General features: G+C 43.7%; 1 long non-coding RNA gene across 1 annotated transcript; it reads right to left on the minus strand.

Annotated features, from left to right (window-relative positions):
* Positions 1–3,759: 3,759 nt before the first annotated feature.
* Positions 3,760–22,300, minus strand: LOC121854455. Its single transcript, XR_006086548.1, has 4 exons — positions 22,224–22,300; positions 7,682–7,856; positions 7,248–7,392; positions 3,760–3,938 (listed from the first exon to the last, which is right to left on the minus strand). It is a non-coding gene; the product is annotated as an uncharacterized LOC121854455 (long non-coding RNA).
* Positions 22,301–25,606: the final 3,306 nt, after the last annotated feature.

A 25,606-nucleotide genomic window follows, 5' to 3' on the forward strand; every position in this document is an offset into this window, starting at 1 on the left:
GCAGGTGCTTATATCCTGGAGGTCTTTTGTTTGGCTTACGCTTACGCCTTTAGCTTCTGGACCAGAGGCACGAGGGGCAGCAAAGGCGGAGAACCTTTCGAGATCAACAACAGCTGCCAAGGAGGAGGAAAGAAACACCCAGACGTTGGCTTTCTGTTCAAGAGTTATTACACTGGATCGTATTCTGCTGAAAAACGACCCAGTAATCATACAATAGAGGGACTAACCCCGGAACAACCATCCCAGCCATCGAACAAGACACCAATCTTAATCACAGGGTTCTATCAGAGCCAAGAATGACAACACATGGACAAAGCGACTCACTGACAAGAACGCAGTCATTGCTGATTGGATTGGCTCGGGGGACCCACCTAAAACCATTGACGTCCCGGGTGCCTATCAGACTCTAAAGGTAGCCCTCTGTCAGCCTCCCACCCGGAGGTGTTGTGAAGTCTCAACACTGGAGCCAGGAGCCCCAGTGTGCCCCACCAAGGAAGCTGACTGTACTACACACAGCTTGTGAGAACTTCTTGTATTATCTCCACTGAGAAAACTAAGGTGCTCCACAAACGAAGATGTTTGGACTTGACCAGCTGTACAAAGTTGAGACACAACAGCGCTTCCTACCACCATGGAGGACAGTTCCCTTCGATATCACAAAACGTACAGTAAATACCGCCAAACGACACACAGTCCTTGTCTCATCCCAATGTGAGAGCTCTTTAACACATAAATAACTTACAGACTGATGAATACATCACACAGCAACACAGGTTATCAATATTTAACACTGCCTGTGAGAGGGTTAGAAATGCGGTCGTTGTGAATTAACAACTGGGCATCCCTCTAAACAGTATTAGTTGTCATACTCACAGCCACAAAGTTTGTTGAAACCACTGTCACTGACAGTATTGTCATCTCTGACTTCTTATCCTCACTACTTGCCTTTGACACCCTTAACTCAAGTTGTCCCTTTTAGGGACAGGTCCAAGCACACTGTGTGTGAAATGGCACAACACTTTATCTCTAATGGCAAGATGGCCGACATATTAAGATTGTATCCACTTTCTTGTACTTATATAAGTCAATTACCTTGTATAAAACTAAACTTACAATGTCATAATATCCTGACCACTGGGGACTGTTATACACACCCTTTGTGGCCTCAACTCTGTCATCCCTTTGCACTACCGATCGCAGGATAAGAATGGGGTGCACAATAAACTAGCCACTGTACAGGTAAAAAAAATAACACACACACACAGAGCAGGAGGCTCAGAGCCTTCCCCAGCAGGAGGCTTTGTGTGAAATATAACAGAGTCTAGGACTGCTTTTAGTGTCCTGGTGGCCCAGAGGTAGCGTTCCCTGGTTACAATTATAAGATCGTGGGTCTGAATTCTGGCGGGGTGAGGTGTTGATTATATGTAAGAGTCCGCGTGCTTTATTGAGCTAATGAAATATATATGGATCCTCGTGTTTCGAAGCCGGATTTGGTAAAACGTTGCTCTGATCACCTAAGCGCACGGGTGGTCCCCATTAGAGTTCACGGCGCCATAAGCTCGTTGAACATGCTGCGTGAACTATAACAGAGTCTAGGACTGCTTTAGTGTTCTGGTGGCCCAGAGGTAGCGTTCCCCGGTCACAATTATAAGATTGTGGGTTCCGAATCCTGGCGGGGTGAGGTGTTGATTATATGTAGAAGTCCGCGTGCTTTATTGGGCTAATGAAATATATATAGATATATATATATATATATATACATATAGAATATTATTATATTAATCCTTATAGGGATTTTCTCTCACATAATGGTAGTTGAACTAATTGTACTCAATAACCCAATTGCCAGCCTGTAATCACCAATGGACGGGTGGTAATTCAACATTATGTATAGAACTAAATATCTATTACATTCCAGCCACACCAACATCACAATAGACACAACAAAGACAGAGATTAATAGGCCCCTTCTGCTGCCTCACTGTATTTTCATTAGATATATTGTTTTCACGCCCACACGCACAATCTCCTGCCCCCAAGGGTGTGTCTGTGCGTGTGTGTATGTGTGTGTGTGTATATATATGTGTATGTGTGTGTGTATATATATGTGTATGTGTGTGTGTATATATATGTGTATGTGTGCGTGTGTGTGTGTGTGTTGACTCTGCTAATGTAATTTTTCTGTCAAATTTTAGTTCGTGATGTTTTGTTTTTGTTTCTGTAACTTTTATTTAAAATTACGACCAACACAAAAAGTATTATTTACTGTGTTCATGTAATACAATTATTGCCAATTTAGAAACAGTTGACGCAAATATTGTTGGTGTTTATACTCAGGGTTATGGTGGCACCTACCCTTAAGTAGTGATGTTGGGTTTATTACCATACAATTTAAACATCTGGTAACACTGCAACTAGATCCTCAAATTAACACTGGTTATGGCATCTGGTAACACTGCTATAGTAAATCCTAAGACTGATACTAGATATATGCTAATATCTGGTAATACTGTGTAGACCGTAAAATTAACACTAGTTCTGTGACATCTGGTAATTACTTGAAAGATCCTCATTAATTTCAGTGATAGTTTATGTATTCTATATTACTTTGATGCAAAACTACAGTTACATAATTTCATGGTAAAGTCTCTCTCTCTCTCTCTCTCAAAAAAAAAAGTGGAAAATACTCCTTACTGGGGCCTTCGAGCATGACGCCAACAAAGTGTAATAAGAACCATTAACAAAGCTTTAGCACTCTCTTGGTACTGCTGATGCTGACGTCAAACACAAGACTTAAAGTAGACCAACTAGTGAACCTTCTTACAGAGTAGCAACAACAATGAGCCAGAAATTTAGGGTAAAAAAAAGGAGTTTTACTTCCTATCCCCTTGAGGGTACGGGCGGCCATCTTGGGTCGCTTATACTAACAAAGTGACTGTAGTTTGTAAAATAAATTTGTAAGGAAAAGTTTTGTAGAATTTTCCACAAAACTGAGCCAATAGTTTACGAGAAGTTGAATGTGTGAAAAGTTTACCGAGAGATGATGGGTGATAGGCGGACATCGACGTGTAGCAATACTTTCAAGTTGGAGCAACGAGGCAGATGGGAAACGGTGGGTGGTGGGTGTTGAAAGGTTGAAGAGAACAATAACAATAAACAAGAAAAAGGTGACGTTTTACTGCATGAATTTAAGCCACTGTTGTCACGAACGATCAACAGGGAGACACATAAGGAGTTGTAGGGAGGAACAGATCTTGTGGAAGTCACTCACCCACTCCCGGTAAACAGTTCACAGCCAAAGAATGTATCAGTCTGTGTTTTCATTCTCTGTAGTTAACTATTGACACGAAAGTCAAACATTACACAAAAAACAACATTATGGTACAGACTATAACAACAGTGGTCAAAGCCCTTCCCTCCATCTGCCATTAAGGACAAGAATGAATCTGTCGAGTCAAACTAACACCAACAAGTCAGCATTTTAAACTCTTTGTTTAGGCGTACGTCAATAACACCACCTCTTGTGACGTCATCAGCCAAAAACAGCGTTAAACCATTCCTGAGAGAGTTTCTGTTTTTTCACTTAAGTTAAAAAAAAGTTTAATTTCATGACTTTTTTGAGGCATTAAGTTGTCATTAATAATAAACTTAGGAACAGGAAAGCTTAACAGTGCTGAGGGGTAGAGACGGAAAAAGATACAACAGTTTTTATAATAAATGTAAACGGGAAATATAGGTTAGGTTAGGTTCGACTGACTCACCATATCAGGGTCGGTGGCGGGGAGGGAGGTGAGGAGGGTGCCGGGGGCCGTGTCCTCCCTCACTGTGACGTGGTCGTGTGGACGGCTGAACTGTGGAGGGTTGTCGTTGACGTCACGTAGTTTAACCTCCACCCAGGCCGTGTCTGTGTGTCGTGCATCACTCCACCCTCCGCGACCCTGTGGGGGAGTTGAGGCATAAGGAAGGTTAATTTGATAGGTGTTTATTCCTTGCCCCTTCTCACTACACCTCCTGCCCTTCTCACTACACCTCCTGCCCCTTCTCACTACACCTCCTGCCCCTCTCACCACACCTCCTGCACCTCTCACTTCACCTCCTGCCCTCTCCTACACCTCCTGCCCTTCTCACTACACCTCCTGCCCTCTCACTACACCTCCTGCCTTCTCACTACACCTCCTGCCTTCTCCACTACACCTCCTGCCCCTCTCACTACACCTCCTGCCTTCTCACTCACACCTCCTGCCCTTCTCATCACACCTCCTGCCCCTCTCACTACACCTCCTGCCCCTCTCACTACACCTCCTGCCCTCTCACACACCTCCTGCCCTTCTCCTACACCTCCTGCCTTCTCCCTCCCACCTCTGCCCCTCTCACTACACCTCCTGCCCCTCTCCCACTACACCTGCCCTTCTCCTACACCTCCTGCCCCTTCTCCACTACACCTCCTGCCCCTCTCTACACCTCCTGCCCTTCTCACTACACCTCCTGCCCTTCTCACTACACCTCCTGCCCCTCTCCCCACCTCCTGCCCCTCCCCTACCCCCTCCTGCCCTTCTCCACTACACCTCCTGCCCTTCTTACTACACCTCCTGCCCTCTCACTACACCTGCCCCTCTCACTACACCTCTTGCCCTCTCCTACCTCCTGCCCTTCTCCACTACCTCCCTTCTCACTACACCTCTTGCCTCTCACCACCTCCTGTCCATCTAACAAAATCACTATTCAATACCTCCCTCCCACACACACTCAGTACCACTAGAGTCACAAAGAACTTTACTTAGCCATGAACAGCCACCTTGTTTTGGTACCTATTGGACAGACAGACAGACAGACAGACAGACAGACAGACATACACAGTAGTAGTAAACGGTGTGACGCTCCACCTTTGATAGCGTCACACAGGGAGCCAACCTGACCTTTGTAGCATGTATAACACTGAGGCCACTTGTGTTAAGCGGCCACCTTAGCCTACAGAGTTTCCTGCTAGAACTGTATACCCACTTTCTCCCCTTACACATACATACATACATACACATACACACATACACACATACCTCCCACACACCCTCTTCTCCCCACCACACCCACCTCTCCCACCTCTCCCACAACTCCACCCTCCCACACCCCACCTCTCCCACACACCCACCTCCTCACACACTCCACCTCTCCCACATAACTCCTTCTCCCACACCCACCCTCCCCACACCCACCTCCCTCCCCACACACTCCACCCTCCCATACTCTTTCTCCCCCACACACACCCACCTCTCCCCACACACCCACCTCTCCACACCCTCTCCACACACCCACCCTCTCCCACACACCCACCCTCCCCACACATTCCACCCTCCCCACACACCCTTTCCCCACCACCCTCCCACCTTTCTCCCACACCCCTCTCTCACCACCCACCCCTCCACACACCCCACCTCCCACACTCCTCTCCCCACACACTCCACCCTCCCCACACACTCCCTTCTCCCCACACACTTCTCTCCCACACACCTCTTCTCTCCCACACTCCACCCTCCCCACACACCCCTTCTCCCCCACACCCTCTTTCTCCCACACACACCCCTCTCCCCACACACACCCTCTTCCCCACACACCCACCCTCTCCCCACACACCCACCTCTCCCCACACTCCTCTTTCTCCCCACACACCCACCTCCCCACACACTCCACCTCTCCCCACACACCCACCTCCCACACACCCACCCTCCCACACACCTCCTCTCCCCACACACACCCACCCTCCCACACACCTCCCCTCTCCCCACACACCCACCTCTCCCACACCTCCACCTCCCACACACCTTCACTCCCACACACTCCTCCTCTACCCATATCCTCCCCACAAACTCCCTCCCCACACCTTCCAACAGCTATACTACAATATTAAACTATAACTGTACTACGCTATAACAATGGCCCCTATAACCCCTTTAGTGACACACAGAGAGGCTGTGTGACCGGCAGTAACCCTCAACCACCTTCACTTGTTGAACTGTGAGGTCTGGCACCCATTTACAGGTGGGTGGACCTGCACCTGTGCGAACCAGTGACCCATCGGACCAGAGTTGAGAGGGGTATCCACTGGGCCGTCACAGCACGCACAGACTCATTCATTATGAAGCTACGGGTCACAGCACAGCTGTCATGTTTCAATTAGTCTAATATTAACTCCGGGTGTTACAGAGATCAAACAACAGCCATTATTTGGGCCAGTCATTTGCCAAAATAAATAGATTATTATTAACTTCCCGTTATTAATATTTTAGACGGCAGTGAAGCTTACCTGCACCAGTACACCTCCAGTGTAGTACAGTACACCTCTAGTGTTACATACTGTAGTACAGTACACCTCCAGTGTTGCATACTGTAGTACAGTACACATCTAATGTTACATATTGTAGTACAGTACACCATCAGTGTTACATACTGTAGTAAAGTCCACCATTACCAGGTATTAATTATTCACATTAAATAATATCCCGACCTTAAGTTAAATAAAAGTTACAAATATTAAGTAAAAGAAACAAACGCGAATTAACAAAGAAATACCTGTAATTGTTATTTAAGTAAAAAACACAATATTCCTACAAGATAATTTGACAACTCATTATGACAACAAAAACTCATTATACATAAGCCAAATATTAACTGTGTTTTACTACAAAATATTTACACCGAAAATAATTTATAAGGCAACGTTTTTTTTTGTTAAACTCCAGAGGTGATTACATAAGGTCTTTGCTCACCTGGGAATGATACTGAATCTTGCAGAGGCCAGTGTTTAAGAGACCTGCCTGTGTGGATGTCTGTCTCTCCTACACATTTAAAATACGTTTACGATGGGGAATTTGACAAGCAGTGTGGAACCTTTGGGGAGAAAAAGAGAGAGAGTCCCCAAATCCTCCTACCCTCTCCTCCCTTCCTCCCTCTCTCCCTTCCTCAATACCTCATCCATTACATACTATCACCTCTTCCCGAGCTTCCCCTCCTCTCCCCCTTCCTTCCAACCTTCCCTACCTCCTCAACCCACCATCCTTCCTTCCTTCCCCCTCCCCTTCCCTCTTTGGAAGTGAGTGTATCCCGCATAAGAGAGCTTTGTCCTGAGGATTACAAGGGCGGTGTGACTCGGAGGACGAGTACTAAAGGGTGAGTGCCGTGAGGGTGAGTACTGTAGGGTGAGTGCTATAGGGTGAGTACTGGAAGCATAGTGTCCGTGAAGCACTCTAACTCACCCTGTCCGTAACCTGCACCATGAAGCGGAAGCCTCGGCGCTGCACGGAATCCTGAGTCGAGTGTCTTGAGGGCGTAGAGGTGACCAACGGCCCCCTCAGTCCGCATCCCAAAATGTTCCCATCCTAACCCGCTGGCCTCCACCACCTGTAAACACACAACACAGGTGGGTTAGTTTATCATCTGATTTCGACCTCACACTCCTCTTGTTATTGGTAATGCTCACTTCTGTCTCTAGCCTAATGATATTGCATTTAACATTATTTACACACCTGCAAACATCGGCGTTGACACATACAAGCTTGAAAAGACCACCTCTGACAGTTTACACACCTGTAAACACCACATATGACAGTCTGCACACCTGTAAACACCACCTCTGACAGTAAACCTGTAAACACCACCTCTGACAGGCTACACACCTGCAAATACTAACCCGGTAGAAGAAGTAGTTGGAGGTATCGTGGTCGGTGGTAGAGATCTGGAGGAGAGTGTGGTTGGTAGGAGCTCCGTCACCCCATGTTTCGTCCACCTCCACCTGCTAGGGTCACGAGTCAGCCGAGGAGAGTTGTCGTTCACGTCTGCCAGCCGCACCACCACTGTACCTGTACCTGTGTGTGTGCATGGAGGTGTTGTTATTATACAGACATGAGAGAGAGGAGAAGAAGAGAGTTAGGTTAGGTTGTAATGTTTTTATTTTACCTTTTATTTTATTTATTTCTTCTTAGATGTTATTACTCTATTTTTTTCTTTCTGTATACTCGTGGCTAGTTTGTGGTTAAAGCCGGTTTCACACCAAGGAGACGGAGAGGGGAGAATGGACGGGGACGATGATAAATGGGGAACAGGAATAACATGTGATAACTGAGACACTAGGGGAAACAGGTGATAGGTGGGTTACTTCTCAGGACTCACTGTATAACACCAAAGACAAGTATGACGAATGTTTTACTCAACACCGAGAGGGAGGAACTTATAACACTTCTCAACAGTTCTCAACAGGGGCCACATGAATCACAATACATTTCGTGAAATGGATAAAACCTTCAGGGTATTGTTACCGCAATCAGTAATGAGTATACAGTAGACAGAGTATTGAGATGGTGGAGATGGAGAGACCCAGAGTAGGTTGAGGTGTTGGGTGGTGGTGTAAGGGGAGCTTGTTTGCGTATAACACGCCTGACGCAGCAAGTTTGGCCAGCCAGGGCTGGACATATGACGCCGGCAGGGCACAGCCAGTCCGCCACTGTAGCTATCCCCATCATAGAGCCAACACCTAACCTGTTTCTCCTGAGACTTTCAACACGTAAGTTTAACTTGTATTTATTGTGTACACAGGTAGACTGTGTCCATTGCATCGTTTATCATTGTGACAACATAAAAATATGGCAAATTAAGTACTCATTGTAAGTGTTAAGATTAGACTAATTACATAGCTATGATTATTATGTAAATATATATTGATTAAACATTTATGTATGATTGCCTATGTATGATGTATTTGAAATACTAAAATGAATTGTATTCAACAGGTTTGACCGAATTATAACGTTCGAGTTTAACGTGAAGAGTCTGATTAACCTTTAAAAGCCCAGAAGGCACTTACAGGTATACTTACTTAGATATACTCGTATATATCACTATGCTGACCTGCCGACAACACGCACCTCTACACTTAACCAATTCTAACCAGACTCTGTCCTAAAACAAAGGCGACCAACAGAATGCCACATGTTCATGACGTCACATCTCACAGGCCTCCTTATTGGTTCAGGCCTAAGGCATTCACACTCACAGGTCACTGTGATTGGCTCACGCCAGGGAAATAGTTAGACTTTTTTGGGCGACTTTCACTACTCATGGCACTGTTACAAAGTCCGTACATACATACATACATACATACATACATACTGTACATACATACAAAAATACATACATACATAGTAATGGAATCGTCTATGGGAGTGTCAGTGTTACTAGAGAGGCCATTTATCTGTGTGTGTGTGTCATTTCTCTCTCTCTCTCTCTCTCTCTCTGCTCCTCATCCCACTTTCCACTCTCCTCTCTTCCCACCCCTCTCTCTTTCCTCTTCCCTCTCCCACTCTCTACTTTCTTCCATTACCACATTCTTTTCCTCTCCCACTCTCCTCTCTTCCTACCCCTCTTTCCTCGTCCCACTCTCCTCTCTTCCTACCCCTCTTTCCTCGTCCCACTCTCCTCCCTTCCCACCCCTCTTTCCTCGTCCCACTCTCCTCCCTTCCCACCCCTCTCCTCGTCCCACTCTCCTCCCCACACCCAGAGTAAAGGTTATGGATGTTGAATTAGGTTATGGTTGACAGGAAGCTCGAGTGGTGAGGGTTCAGTAGTGCATAGACAGACGGACAGACACACAGAACTAGACAGATAGACAGACACACAATACAAAGACTAAAATACAGACATACACTAAGAAACAGACAGACACAGACAGAAATACAGACAGAGACACAATAAGACAAACAGATAACCAGACAGACATATATTTACTGTATATATTGTATAATGCAAGTACGCACGCACACACACACACACGCGCACACACACGCGCACACACACACACGCGCACACACACACACACGCGCGCGCACACACACACACACGCGCGCGCGCACACGCACACACGCGCGCACACACACACACACAAACACACACACACACACACACACAGCCTGGTCGTCTTCTCTCAACTCCACCCAACAACGTCGGCTAGAGAAGGTACAGAAAAGGGCTTGCAGAATCATGCTCGGTGCAGAATACTCCAGCTACATCAACTCTCTCTCCACCCTGGAAATGCCATCCTTCGGTGACCTCCACCACCAAGCACTGGAAAGGTTTGGCAGCCAACTAATGCACCACCCTCGTCATCACCACCTCCTGCCACCGGCAGCCCCCCATCTACCTCGCACAGTCCGCCACTACAACAAAATACAGCCCATAAGAGCCCGCACCGATAGATATAAGAACAGCACCATCCCATCTATTGTTAAAATAATAAAAAACTCCTGATTTATGTACTGCACAGCCCTGTAAATGTATTCAACGCATATTATATCATTATGTCTAAATCAAATTTAAGTCTGTATATTTTCAGTCACCGGCTGCAACTCTATTAATGAACAGTTTATTATTATTTATAATTATTACAAACACACACTGACCACCTCCCTTCCTCTCCCTACCCTACCCTCCCATCCTCACCCTTCCCTACCCTCCCTCCTTCACCCTACTCTCCCTTCCTCACCCTACCCTACTCTACCCCTTCACCCCTACTCCCCTCCCCACCCTACTCTCCTCTCCTCACCCTACTCCCCACTCTCCTCCTTCAATTCACCTCTCCCTCCTCCACCCCTACTCTCCCTTCCTCACCCTACTCTCCCTTCCCCACCCCTACCCCTACTCTCCCTTCCTCACACCTTACCCTCTCTCCTTCACCCCTACTCTCCTTCCTCACCCTACCCCACTTCCTCCTTCACCCTACTCTCCTCCTTCACCCTACTCTCCTTCCTCAACCCTACTCTCTCCTCAATCCTACCCTACTCTCCTTCCTCACACTACCCTACCTTCACCCATACTCTCCTTCCTCACTCCCACCCTACTCTATCCCTTTCAACCCTACTCTCCTTCCTCACCCTACTCTCCCTTCCTCACCCTAATCACCCTGGAACTTGTATTCACTGTTTCTAATATCCGTCACATCAACAAACCAACACACTATTTTTCTCCCACATTTATATACTCGTAAAGTTTAATTAAACATTAAAGCTTTAGCTCTAAGTCACGCATTATAGTTTTAAGTTTTTAATAACTAAAAAAAATGTTTGAGTGTTTTATGCAGACAATTTATATAACAAATTGTTAGGTTTTGACGTATCGCTTACACCCCGCTGTGTATCTACCCCGCTGGGGTATACACCCCACTGTGGTATACACCCACAGTGGTATACACACCGCTGTAGTATACACCCCACTGTATACACCCCGCTGTGGTATATACCCTGCCGGTATACACCCCACTGTGGTATACACCCACAGTGGTATACACCCACAGTGGTATACACCCACAGTGGTATACACCCCACTGTAGTATACACCTGCTGTGGTATACACCCACAGTGGTATACACCCACAGTGGTATACACCCCGCTGTGGTATACACCAATAGTGGTATACACCCCGCCGTGGTATATACCCCGCTGTAGTATACACCCAGCCAGCTGTTCCCTCCTGTCGCTGCCCACACGACCCTTCCCCTGGACGTCACCCCCTCCACTAGTATTGCTTCCTTGACGTCAATCTCTCCTCTTACATCACTTCAAGTACATCCATCACCATGTTCGTCTATCTCTTTTTACATTCTTCTCTTCTCCCTCTTCCCATCTCCTTCTTGGTCCTCGTCTTTCCCTTTCCCTCTCTCACCTTTATTTTTAGTTTTAACCTTTGGTATTCTGCCTAAGACATGGACTCATGGAAACATAGTACCAATCCCTAAAGCTAACGCTCCAAACTTCAAGCCCATTTCACTCACATCCAGTATGTGTAAAGTCCTTGAAAGAGTTGTTCTCAACCGTCTCATGTTTCAAGTCAAAGACAAACTCCCCTAATCTGTATGGGTTCATGCCCGGGCATAGCACACAGACATGCTTTGCAGAATATCTTGTTCACTCAAAAGATAAGACACAAACAGCCTTCATAGACCTTAAATCAGCCTTTGATGGAGCTAATAGAGACATTATACTTGAGCAACTAGCTAATTTTGGCATCCAAGATAACCTCCTGACATGGATAAGGGCGTTATCTGTCCAACAGGTATGACAGTGTACTGTTCAGCAGTCAAATGTACCAGAATGAGAGCATTTGAGCTTGTCACGCCTCAGGAGGATGTTAAGACCTATGCTTTTTAATATACTGATGCACAAGCTTATTGCTGACATTCCAGTTCAACCAAAGGAGGCCGTAATATGTTATGCTGATGACATCTGCATTGCGACACAGACCAAGCCCAGGCTCTAAGTCTTGCTAGATGTATTTACTCAGAGGACTGTTGAATGTGGCCAAACTATTGCAGCACATTAAACCTCTCAGAATCCTTGTTGGTAAGGGCTATGAAATTAACATCACCTATGCTCGTACTTAATATCTTCACTTCATTCGTTCTGTAGTTGACTATCATGCTCTCCATCTTGTATCTATTCCCTTTAAACAACTCAACAGCCTTGAGGTTGTACAAAATGAAGCCATGCGCATCATTCTAGGATGCCTAAAATCTACCAGCATTGTAAACACGAGGAAAGAGCTGGCCCCTCTCTATCGGAAAGGATAGCTTTAATTAATACCATATTTTGTGTCAAACGTTTGAAGAACAATGGTCCCCAAACTACAGCTCAAACTGAGTTGATGTTCTATATAAGTAATCCTGACAATCTCGCTAACCTTCCACAAAAGGCTCTCTTTGGGGCGTGGCTTCATAAAAGTGTTGCAGATCTCTTGAAACTGAATGTCCCAATCACCCCAGACGAAGCCTTTAATGTCATTCTTCCTTAAATGGTTATATCAGTTCCTATTAATTACACTCCTGTTGGTAGTAAGCAAATGTTAAACACCGATGCGGTGAGATGTATTACACTAGAAACTATTAACAGTCAGTCACATAGAAAGTATTAAATCAAGTGAATGTTATGCTTATACTGATGTTTCTGTGCAGACAAACACAGGTAGAACAGGCTGTGCTTGTGTAATATTTAAAGAAAAGCAGATGATAGCGTGAAACAAGCAAAGGCTGAACAACTGGGCCAGCACAACACAAACTGAACTAACTGGAACCTACGTAGCTACAGACTACCTTAAAGAAAATGGCGGTGGGGTGATATTCTGTGACTCTCAAAGTGCTTTGAAATCAATTTACAGTCCGTCAGGCTCTATGTCTAAAGTTGTCTGCGATATTAAATGAAAGATGATAACTGCTAAGGAGAACAACTTTCGTATTGAATTTGTATGGATTCCGTCCCATGTTGGAATTAGGTATCATGACTGTCCTGATAGACTGGCCAATGAGGCATGTAAGAAAGAAAATGTTGACCGTGACCTTGGCCTGTCCAATGATGTACTTAAAAACATTCAAGTCAAAATCATGAACTCTGATCTACAAGAACTGAGAAATGCAGAGAGACCTGGCAGTTGTAGCATTAGTAAATATGACAAATTTTGTGACAAGAGGTACCGGTATGGCCAGCATAAGGACAGAACCAGACAATGTGATGTAGTCGTGGCCATATCCACCTCACTCTTCTCCTCTCCCTCCTTCCGCCCGCTTCTGATATATATAAGAGTGAAGGTGTAATAAGAATCAGAACAGTGGAAATGTAGATAATACAATAAGCAAGTCTGGATAGAAGTGAATAAGAATGAAAAATAAAAAATAAATAAGTGAATGGTAGGATGAAAGAATGGCTGTGTTAAGCAAAGAAGAGAAGAGAAAATTATTAAACTGAGAACACAGACAAAGATGAAAGAAATATTGAAAATAAACAGATAAAAAAACAGATTGAAAAAAACCCCTCCTATGGAAGAAAAAAAATCGGTGCTAAAAGAGAGAGAATGAATAAAGATGGCAGTGAAGAATGAAGAAGATAACTAATATGAAAAATAGAAAGAAATATGAAAGAGAGGAATAAATAAATGTATACTATGATAGAGAGACAAGTAAAATGAACATAATATGAACAAGAGCGAGAATGACAAGAGCGAATTCAGAAGTTATTGAGGAATAGTTTATATACAAGAGACAAGTGAACAGCAGAATGACTGACCACTGAACAAATTGTAGAACAGAATGTGTGTGTGTGTGTGTGTGTGTGTGTGTGTGTGTGTGTGTGTGTTGGGGAAGAGGAGAAAGGGTCAGGAAATGAAAGAGGTAGCCTTTGATCAAGTAACTTTATGAGTACCAGTGTAAAATATTTCGACCAACTGAAATATATACAACACAATATATTTCACTTGATCCACATGTTTTTTTTTCATTTTTGACATTTATGAATTTGTAAAAAAAAATATGACTTGATTTGATGTAAAGCGACATAGAAAGAACTGAAACTAAATGAAATTATTGATATTTTGGTGAATAATATCCGAAGGTTTTATCAGGAGAGGAAAGGATGAAAGTGCATTGGTGATATTGAGACACGAGAGAGAGAGAGAGAGAGAGAGAGAGAGAGAGAGAGAGAGAGAGAGAGAGAGAGAGAGAGAGACCCAAGATGTAGCGGTGGACGAGCATAGTCAACACCAGGGAGGAGGATTGATTTTGATTGATTTTGTTCGCTTGCAGCGGCTACTTTATTGTGCACCCCACACTCATCCTGTGAGCGGTAGCGCAAAAGGATTACAGAGTAGGGTTTACAAAGGGTCATAATAATTAACCCCCGTTGCCAGGATATTATGGCACTGAAAGTTACACAGTATTTCATTTACATTATTTGTTTAGTTCTATACATAAAGGGTAACTTATTCACAAATGGTGAGTACAGGCGTGTGAGGCAGTATGTCTGGCCTCACACTTTGTTATTCACATTTACGGAGGTATCTGCACATTGCGTATTTGGTTCTGTACATGAGAATTGATATAGTTACTAAGTGCAAAAAGTGGATACAATCTTAATATGTCGGCTATCTTGCCATTAGAGATGAAGTGTTGTGCCATTTCACACACAGTGTGCTTGGACATGTCCCTAAAGGTTCTATCTTCACACAGTCGAGGACGTAGTAATAAAGTGTGTGGCCATATGTATGGCCACACACTTTACATTTAGTTTTGTTTACATCTGCTTGAGGAACATACTGCCAAAGGTACTTATATCCTAACCTTAATCTAGCGGTTACAACATCTTGTAATCTAGTGATCTTGTTACTTGCTCCATATACATGTTTCACTTGATACATCTCATCATGGTAACCTTGGATCGACTAGTGCCTGTTTGCACTTGTCTACTTGCGTCAAACTCATCAATAAGTTCTTTCCTAATTACAGTTTTAAGGGTTCTTTTGACAGACCCAAATTGTATTCAACGGTGTCTTTGTTAGACGCGAGTTTGGAGGGCATCAACTCTGTCATGTTTTATGAGGCCTATGTGAGAGGATCCACAACAGTTTGACCCTGACACCCCTCGGTCAACAAGGCACTCATATTTGTGTCTGGCTTCAGAGACAAGAGCGTGACAACCTGAGTCGAGGGTACCAAGGGCAAGTAGTGAGGATAGAGAGTCAGTGATGATGAGACTGTCAGTAACAGTGGTTTCAGTGAATTTAATAGCTGTGAGTATGGCAACTAATTCAGTTTGTAGAGTGATGCCCAGTTGTTAATTCTAACTCCTTTCTCATTATATTACCGTCAGGTTGAGTCGCAACAATAGCACTTCCAGCCCTCCCACAGGCGGTGTTAAGAGATCCATCAGTGTAGATGGTCTGTGTGATATTATCATCAGTCTGTAGAGTGTGTATGTGTTCAAGAGCTCTCAATTTGGCAGTGTGTTGGAGGAGGTGGTGGTGGTGGGTGGTGGGTGGTGACAAGCGAGACAGAGAGACCAGATGGAGCACCACACCACCACCACACTACCACACAACACTACCACAACACCACACCACCACCACACTACCACACCACACCACACTACCACACCACACTACCACACCACACCATACCACCATCTCACCACCCCCACCACAACTACACATCTAGATAATAGGTCATTTAGAGAGATATATGGTAACTAGTAAGGGGAGAGTGTACAGTAAGTTTAATATAAAAATACATGTACATATAATTATACAGCTTCAGCAATGGACTTGTTACGTGGAAAGCCTAGTTTTACAACGAAGAGGCTCTGATGATGGAAAAGGATTATTTCCGAAACGTTAGCAATTAAAAGAAGCCCTACTTCAAGATGTTTGTGTTTACCCTGGTTCTCCTCTTCGTTGTTACATATATACAGTATATAGTACATAGGTACTCAACCTAACCTAACCTAACTTTTCCCAAATGCAATACATGTAAATTGTCTTACTGTCGATAGTGTAATGATTAATTATCAGACCATAGCTTACTGACCAGAAAAAGCAGCACATATAGCAGTAAGTAGATGAGCAGGTGTACACCCACCTGCTCAGTGACCTCCACCACCAAGCACTGGCAAGGTTTGGCAGCCAACTAATGCACCACCCTCGTCATCACCACCTCCTGCCACCGGCAGTCCCCCACCCACCTCGTGCAGTCCGCCACTACAACAAAATTCAGCCCATAAGAGCCCGCACCGATAGAAATAAGAATAGCACCAGCCCATCTACTGTTAAAATAATAAACAACTCCTGATTTGTGTACTGTACAGCCCTGTAAATGTATTCAACACATATTATATCATTACGTCTAAATCAAATGTAACTTTGTATATATTCAGCCACCGGCTGCAACTCTATTAATAAACCGTTTTATTATTATTATTATTATTATTACAGTGAGACCTGACCCAGGAGAGCTGCCGGCCACAAGGTACCTGAGTTAACCCGGCGTTATTACCGTGTTAAACTCACCTGACCAAGACACACCAGGGTGGTAATAGCATTACCGACCGGCGACATGACCACACACCTGGGCAAACACAGCTGTCCAGACCTGACCCAAGAGAGGTCACGGTCTCATTGACCCAGAGTTTTCACCACCGCGTCATTAGCTAACCCGGCGACATGACCACATTACTCAAGAAGCAACCCTCCAGCCAGTACACCTGTCACCCAACCAGACACACCCAGGTGACGACATTTTCCGGCTCGTGACCGCCAATATATAGGCCCTGCAGTTCCGTCTTTGGACATTAGCATTCGGATTCTTATTGTAACAGGGAAGAGGATGACAGCTCCTTTCCAGAGGGAGACTTCCCTCCCCAGCATCGAGCCCCAACCAGCAGTCTTCCACAGGAGGTATAGTCCAGCACTCTCTTCAGCAGCAGCTACTGCACCTCAGGTCACACGTGAGTCATTGTCAGAGCGATCCAGGGGTGAGTTACTTACGGTGGGAAGTGTATCCATTTCATGTTTGTATCCGAGAGTCAGTGTCTAGTAACGTAAATATGATGTTCTAGTAATGTGTCTGTGTCATTCAGTTAACTAATAAATATTTGTACTTAGAAATAGTGTTTAGAAAATTTCCCCTAAGAATATATATTACAAGTTAAATAACTAATCGGCCACGCTACCAAACCTTCCTCACTTACATCCTACTAACTAAGAATTCTTACTTTACTGTTATTTCTACTTGAGATTTCTCTCATTACAACAGTGTTACGAGAAATAAAGAATATAAAGTTATAGAAATGTTAGTAGAATTATCCTGTCAGGGGGATTATCCTGTCAGGGGGATTATCTAGTTAGGGGAATTATCCAGTCAGGGGAATTATCCAGTTAGGAGAATTATCCAGTAAGGAGAATTATCCAGTCAGGAGAATTATCCAGTCAGGGGAATTATCCAGTAAGGAGAATTATCCAGTCAGGAGAATTATCCAGTCGGAGTTATCAGTTAAATTATCCAGTTGGGGACTTATCCAGTCAGGGAATTATCCAGTCAGAGGGAATTATCCAGTCAGGGGAATTATCCAGTCAGGGGAATTATCCTAGGTGTGGTAGGAGAGTGGTAGCTAATCCTTAACTACTGAAAGGCCTCATCGTTTTCTTTAACACCGAAAAAAAATCATTTTCCTTGAACCTAAAAATCTATCGAGGTAAGACTTGAAGCAATTTCAGAACGATTTACACGAAAATTGTATCAAATGCACACACACACACACACACACACGCACACACATATACAGTCAGCGTGAATGCCGTGGCCTGGGGGAGAGGTTTACACACCTTTTGCCCCCAGTAATTAAAGAGTGACCGAGAGGAAATTGGTAGGTGGAGGCGGCAGTGCTGGAGGGTGGAGATAAAACTATTTGAGACAGCCAATGATTGAGATAGTTTTTTATGATTATCTCTCTCTCTCTCTCTCTCTCTCTCTCTCTCTCTCTCTCTCTCTCTCTCTCTCTTATTCTCTTTTGGGGAGAGTAGGGAGAACTCTTCTGGAAAATTGGTTGGCTCAAACAGTAAGATGATAGGAGTCTGTAAAACATCTTGATTTTTGTTGAGGTATTTTACGGCACTTCTGGAATTGAGAGAACGAGGGCGGAGGAGAATGAGAGTTAATGTGAGATAACGCGAAAGAATCAGAGAGAGAACGAGAAAGAAAGGAGATGAAATGGAACAGAACGAGAAAGAGAGAAAGAACGAGAGAGAACGAGAGAATGACAGAGAAGGGAGGAGAACGAGAGAGAACGTAAACTGCCAAGACCGAAACAAAACGAGAGCCAGAGCGAGAGAGAGAGAGAGAGAGAGAGAGAGAGAGAGAGAGATAAACACCTAAGTCGTAGTAATGTCAAAAGTTAATAGTGTATTTGAGTTAATATTAATGTTTATTATTTTACTTCGACAAAAACATGACAACATCCTTTACAAATATATTGTACTGTATGTTGGAAGGTGTATGTTGTATGATTTTGGAAGGTGTTGTATATTGTGTGATGTATGTTGTTGTATATTGCAAGCATACATGACCAACCTAACCTAACCTAACCTAAGAGTCTCTGTAACAAGGAAAACACATTTACTTTACCACACACCTACTTTACCTCACTCCTACTTTACCTCACACCTAATTTACCTCACACCTAATTTACCTCACACCTACTTTACCTCACACCTACTTTACCACACACCTACTTTACCTTACTCCTAATTTACCTACTTTACTTCACACCTACTTACTCACTCCTACTTTACCTCACTCCTACTTTACCTCACACCTACTTTATCTCACACCTACTTTACCTCACACCTACTTTACCTCACACCTACTTTACCTCACACCTACTTTACCTCACACCTACTTTACCTCACACCTACTTTACCTCACTCCTACTTTACCTACTTTATCTCAAGGCTTCACTAGATCAATGCACAGGGGAATTTACTCTAATTTCACCATTATTTACTTTTTTCCTGAAGCTAATTAAACTTTTTTTTTATTTGAACTTTTTTTAAACAGTAATTATGGTGCCCGAAAATACCCCCTCCACCCCCCAAAGTGATTGATTTTAGTATAATGACTACAATGATTTAATCGAGTATGATGACTTAACCCCTTGAGTACGATGACTTAACCCCTGAGTACGATGACTTAACCCTTGAATACGATCACTTAACCCTTGAATACGATGACTTAACCCCTGAGTACGATGACTTAACCCTTGAGTACGATGACTTAACCCTTGAATACGATCACTTAACCCTGAGTACGATGACTTAACCCTTGAGTACGATGATTCAACTTTGAGTACGCTCACTTAACCCTTGAGTACGATGACTTAACCCCTTGAATACGATCACTTAACCCCTTGAGTACGATGACTTAACCTTGAGTACGCCTACTTAACCCTTGAGTACGATGACTTAACCCCTGAATACGATCACTTAACCCCTTGAGTACGATGACTTAACCCCTTGAGTACGATGACTTAACCCTTGAGTACGATGACTTAACCCTTGAATACGATGACTTAACCCTTGAGTACGGGTGACTTAACCCTTGAGTACGATGACTTAACCCCTTGAGTACGATGACTTAACCCTTGAATACGATCAGTTAACCCCTTGAGTACGATGACTTAACCCCTTGAATACGATGAATCCCCTTGAGTACGATCACTTAACCCTTGAGTACGATGACTTAACCCTTGAATACGATCAGTTAACCCCTTGAGTACGATGACTTAACCCCTGAATACGATGACTAACCCCTTGAATACGATGACTTAACCCTTGAGTACGATGACTTAAACCCTTGAGTACGATGACTTAACCCCTTGAATACGATCACTTAACCCCTTGAGTACGATGACTTAACCCTTGAGTACGATGACTTAACCCTTGAGTACGCTCACTTAACCCCTTGAGTACGATGACTTAACCCTGAGTACGATGACTTAACCCTTGAGTACGATGACTTAACCTTTGAATACGATGACTAACCCCTTGAGTACGATGACTTAACCCCTTGAGTACGATGACTTAACCCCTTGAATACGATCACTTAACCCTTGAATACGATCACTTAACCCCTTGAATACGATGACTTAACCCCTGAATACGATCACTTAACCCCTTGAGTACGATGACTTAACCCCTTGAGTACGCCTACTTAACCCCTGAGTACGATGACTTAACCCCTTGAATACGATCACTTAACCCCTTGAGTACGATGACTTAACCCTTGAGTACGATGACTAACCCCTTGAGATGACTTAACCCTGAATACGATGACTTAACCCTTGAGTACGGTGACTTAACCCTTGAGTACGATGACTTAACCCCTTGAGTACGATGACTTAACCCTTGAATACGATCAGTTAACCCTGAGTAATGACTTAACCCTTGAATACGATGAATTAACCCTGAGTACGATCACTTAACCCCTTGAGTACGATGACTTAACCCTTGAATACGATCAGTTAACCCTTGAGTACGATGACTTAACCCCTTGAATACGATGACTTAACCCCTTGAATACGATGACTTAACCCCTTGAGTACGATGACTTAACCCCTTGAGTACGATGACTTAACCCCTTGAGTACGATGACTTAACCCCTTGAATACGATGAATTAACCCCTTGAGTACGATGACTTAACAACAGACAATGAGAGGTCAACGAACAGTAACCCCCAAAAACGGAAAACCACAGAAAATGGAACACAACGTAAACTAAACTATTTGGAATACACTCAACATGCTCCACGTGTCGTCACTGTAAAACAAATGTGAGGCTTAAAGTTTTATGATGGTGTTAGTGGTGTGCTATGATGGTGTTAGTGGTGTGCTATGATGGTGTTAGAGGTATGTTATGATGGTGTTAGTGGTGTTGTGTTGTGGAAGTGTGTGGCAGCAGGGTGTTGTGGCGGCAGGGTGTTGTGGCGGCAGGGTGTTGTGGTGGTAGTGTGGTGTTGTGGTGGTAGTGTGGTGTTGTGGTAGTGTGGTGTTGTGGTAGTATAGTGCAATGTTGTGGTTTTAGTGTGTGGTGTTAGGGTGTTGTAGTGGTAATGTATTGTGATGGTAGTGTGTGGTGTTGTGGTGATAGTGTGGTGTTGTGGTGATAGTGTATTGTGGTAGTAGTAGTGTAGTATTGTGTTAATACTATGGCGCTATAATAATAGTGTGGAACCATATGAGAGAGAGAGAGAGAGATGTCAACATTACAAGCATACACTATCATAAACCACTATTGTTAAAGGGAATATAAAGAGAGGTATGAAGGAGAAGGAGGAAGAGGCGAACAAGAGGAGAGAAATTAGATAAAAAATGATGAGAGAGATGAAAAGGGATGGCCGTAAACGATAAGAGAAATGAAAGAGGTAAAATGTCCTCCCAGGGTGAATGTTATCACGTGAAAAATGTTCCAAGAAAATTATATCCATTTTCTACTCCCTGATAACAACACAACAGAGGGTATAACACTTCCTGGGGCAGTTTGACAGCAGTACTGAGGAAGAAACAGCAATATTGAGCAGGAAACAGCAGTATTGAGCAGCAAACAATAATATTTAGCAGCAAACAGCAGTAATAAGGAACCCCCAGTACATTGTTTGTTTAGTTCTGTACACAGGAGTTCATTTAGCTACTAGAAGCGAAGTGTAGATTCAGCTTTAGTATATCAGCTATCTTGCCATCAGAGATAGTGTTATGCCATTCCACACACAATATGCTTGGTGGTGGTAGGTGGGTGGTGGGTGGTAGGTGGTAGCAGGTAGGGAGGTGGTGGTGGTGAGTTAGTGGGCAACTGACTGACACACACCCACTGATACACTTACCTTTGAGGCCGCCTCCGTCCACCGCCACCACCTGGATGTGGTACTCGGGCGTGGTCTCGCGGTCGAGGCAGCAGATGCACGGACGAGGCCGGTCTCGGGGTTGACAGTAAAGATGGCCTGGCCGGAGCGCTCGTCGATCACATTCTTCTCGATGGAGTATGTGAGGTGGGCGTTGGTGCCCTCCTGCTGGTCGTCTGCGTCCCACGCCGTCACCACGCCCACCGACAGGTCTGGAGGGTGGTAGAGAGGATGGTTAATACACACACACAGTGATCAGCTAAATATAAGTAGAGCATAAGCTGGACGTCTGATCACTTCAACTCCTCAAAACAAAGCTACAGTCACAGTAATACAATTCCTAACCAATCAACACAAATATAACATAAACTATAATGGCTGTACTTAATATAATAACTAGAGCAGTACTGATAGTATACAAAAACCCCAATCAACGAGGATCTGTCTACTGTACCTTACCTGAAACCCCGGCCGTGTCTGCCTTTGTGCCCGACCGAGGGATCCCAACCTTACAACTACAGTATTTAATGTGGGCTTTAATCTGGCTAGTCCTCTATATTAACATTGTATTACATAGATCATCTTATATCAACAATATGAGATACAATACCAACATTATACATCAACATCTGATACACTAACAACATAATTATCAACACAACATTCAAAAACATTCAGAAACGCTAACATTAAATAAACCCAACCAATAGCACACCCACACACATTACTACACAACTGCTCGTAACAATATACCGCCTATTCATATGCTGTACATAATACTAACAGTGTATACAGCCTGCCTCAACACCACCACCCCCGCTAACCACCGGTAGTTCATCCTACCATTCACAGATCTCTCTCACCCGGGTAAGCAAACTGCAAACACGATACAATTATTTACAAACACAAACAGTAGTAACAAGCAAGAGGCGAGTTGTTTGTGTATACATTATTGCATAGACTTTCAGAATACTTCGCATTTCTTCAGTAATTTTCAGCTAACATTCATTAATTGTATGAATGAAGCAGCTTAGGTCTGTTGTGTTTCCCCACTGGTGAGGGAACACATCAGTCCTCACTAATGCGTATACTTCTTTACTGTTATTGGGTAATACTAATCATCCACACTATACACACACCAGTGAAGGGGGACTGTCTCTGCCACCCTACTCGTTATCTCCCAGCTGCTCTATGTATAAGAGAAGTGACCTACTTGACCATGATGATCGAATAATCTTTCTCCTGTGATGGCGTCGTGAGCCTTGATTAAGAAGATTAGTCGTGTCAGAGTGCTGGTGGGACTGTCTCTCACTGCCTCACTCCAGCAAGGGGACGTCTCACTGTAGCAGGGGACTCACTCTTAGGGGGCTGACTCTCACTGACTTTCTCACTCTAGTGGTGGTCAGTTATTCTTTAGATTCCTTGACTTCCTCCTGTCTCTCCAACTTCCACATTTATAAAGTGATGGAAAATTCACATTTTAACTATTTTCTACAGCATGACTGGAGTACCTCAAGGCTCACTTCTTACTCCTAACCTAAAGCTATTCCTGTACTTATAACACACATGGCAGTACAAGTCTCTCTATAGATTGACCTAACACTCTCTCGACCACAGATCATGACTCCTTAACACAGGATAACATATAATCTTGTAACATTCAGTGTCACCAAGTAATCACCAACACCGCTCTAATGTACAGTCCTCTTCACTAGTGCATTTACAGGGGCTCGTCATATAAACATTCCAAAAATCATTATTTTGAGATATTTGTTTAAATATTGTTTTTATTTGATTCCATAGTATGTTTACTACTGCGAGTTTCTTTCTGTCGAATGTAAACAAACACAGGGCTGCCACACTGCACAAAACCTGACGTGCCCCTGTAAATGCACTAGTGAAGGGGACTGAACCAATCATCATCATCAGTATGTAGTTATCTCACCTGGAATCACCTTTCATTTTCAACATTAACAAAACCCAAGAAACAAGTCTTCATTTATAGTTTCGTCAGTATTTTGTCTTCATACGATTTACTTACTCTAAGATAACAACAATAATCGTCCCCTTACCTATAGGCTGGCGTTCTACACATCTATTCATCACTATCAAACAAATGACAATCTAAACCTTATTCACACCACCAACAAGACACCCACACCTCCACCTTCCATCAGCCTTCGTAGGGTAAGGACGTGTGTAGTCGGCGCTGCCCGCTAACGCGGCTGTGGTCTCTTGACCATGGAGACAGCTGCCAGCCCGGTCTGTCGGGCCTCCCTGCCCCATCTCCTCCTTCCCATCTGGATTTATCAACATCCTCACACCAACAGTACAGTGCAAAGATTGACGATCAACCCACAAGTGATATACAAAAATGGCAATTTTAAATTGAAGGAAAAACACAAAAACACAGCAATATTGAGTGTGGCTGGATCTGACCTAACCTGACCTGACTCACGGCTACCTGACCTAACCTGAAGGATGGAGCACACCTGCATTGCCCCAAGCTACTGTCCTGCCACGTGGCCACACACACCTGCCCAACTGCATCCAGCCCTTGTAAAAATTATCAACACCTAATTATTATATATCATATTTGTATCACTTATGTTACCTGTATATTATTTGTCAATCAAGAGACCCATTCCCCAATTTTGTAATTGTATATTTTCAGCCTTCCGGCTGCCATGCTCTTTCAATAAACCGTTAATTATTAATAATATTATTATTATTATTACCATGCTCTCCATATCACACTATACATCTCTTTAATTTGGAAAATTTTTTACAGCTGTTTTCATAGTCAGTGGAGGTAATAACCACCAATCCATTGCTTCCCGTCTAACACGTAACACATATCACTCCCTGCCATGCTATTCTTAACTCAACATCCCTATAGTTAGACTTCCTTACCATTCACCTCCTTCATTCCTCTTCTTACATGATCATGGAGGAGTTTCATGTCCTCTCTCCATCTTCGTCAATATACAACATACTCCTTTATACAGGACATACACCCACCTGTTATTACACATACTGAAGGATATACAACATACATAGTCATCTCTCATTATGGTGTAAAGGGCAGAAGAGCTTCAATATGGGTTAACTGGATCAATAAACTTCTCCCTCAGAGGATAAGGTGTCAAATTTACCCTCTCCTGGGCTATTATAGTCAAAACAGCAAAAAATGATAAGAGAGAGAGAGTCACTACACCAGTACCCAGATCTAACACCCAACATCAACTACACAACACTCTATTCTTCACAGTGTGCCGACATCCTCCGCTTACCTGTGACTGCTATACTTCTAATATCTAAGGTATATTAAGGTACAGTCGGCCTCAGGAATAAGTACAGCATAC

The sequence above is a fragment of the Homarus americanus genome, unplaced genomic scaffold, assembly GCF_018991925.1.
Source record: "Homarus americanus isolate GMGI-L3 unplaced genomic scaffold, GMGI_Hamer_2.0 scaffold53225, whole genome shotgun sequence".
NCBI lineage: Eukaryota > Metazoa > Arthropoda > Malacostraca > Decapoda > Nephropidae > Homarus > Homarus americanus.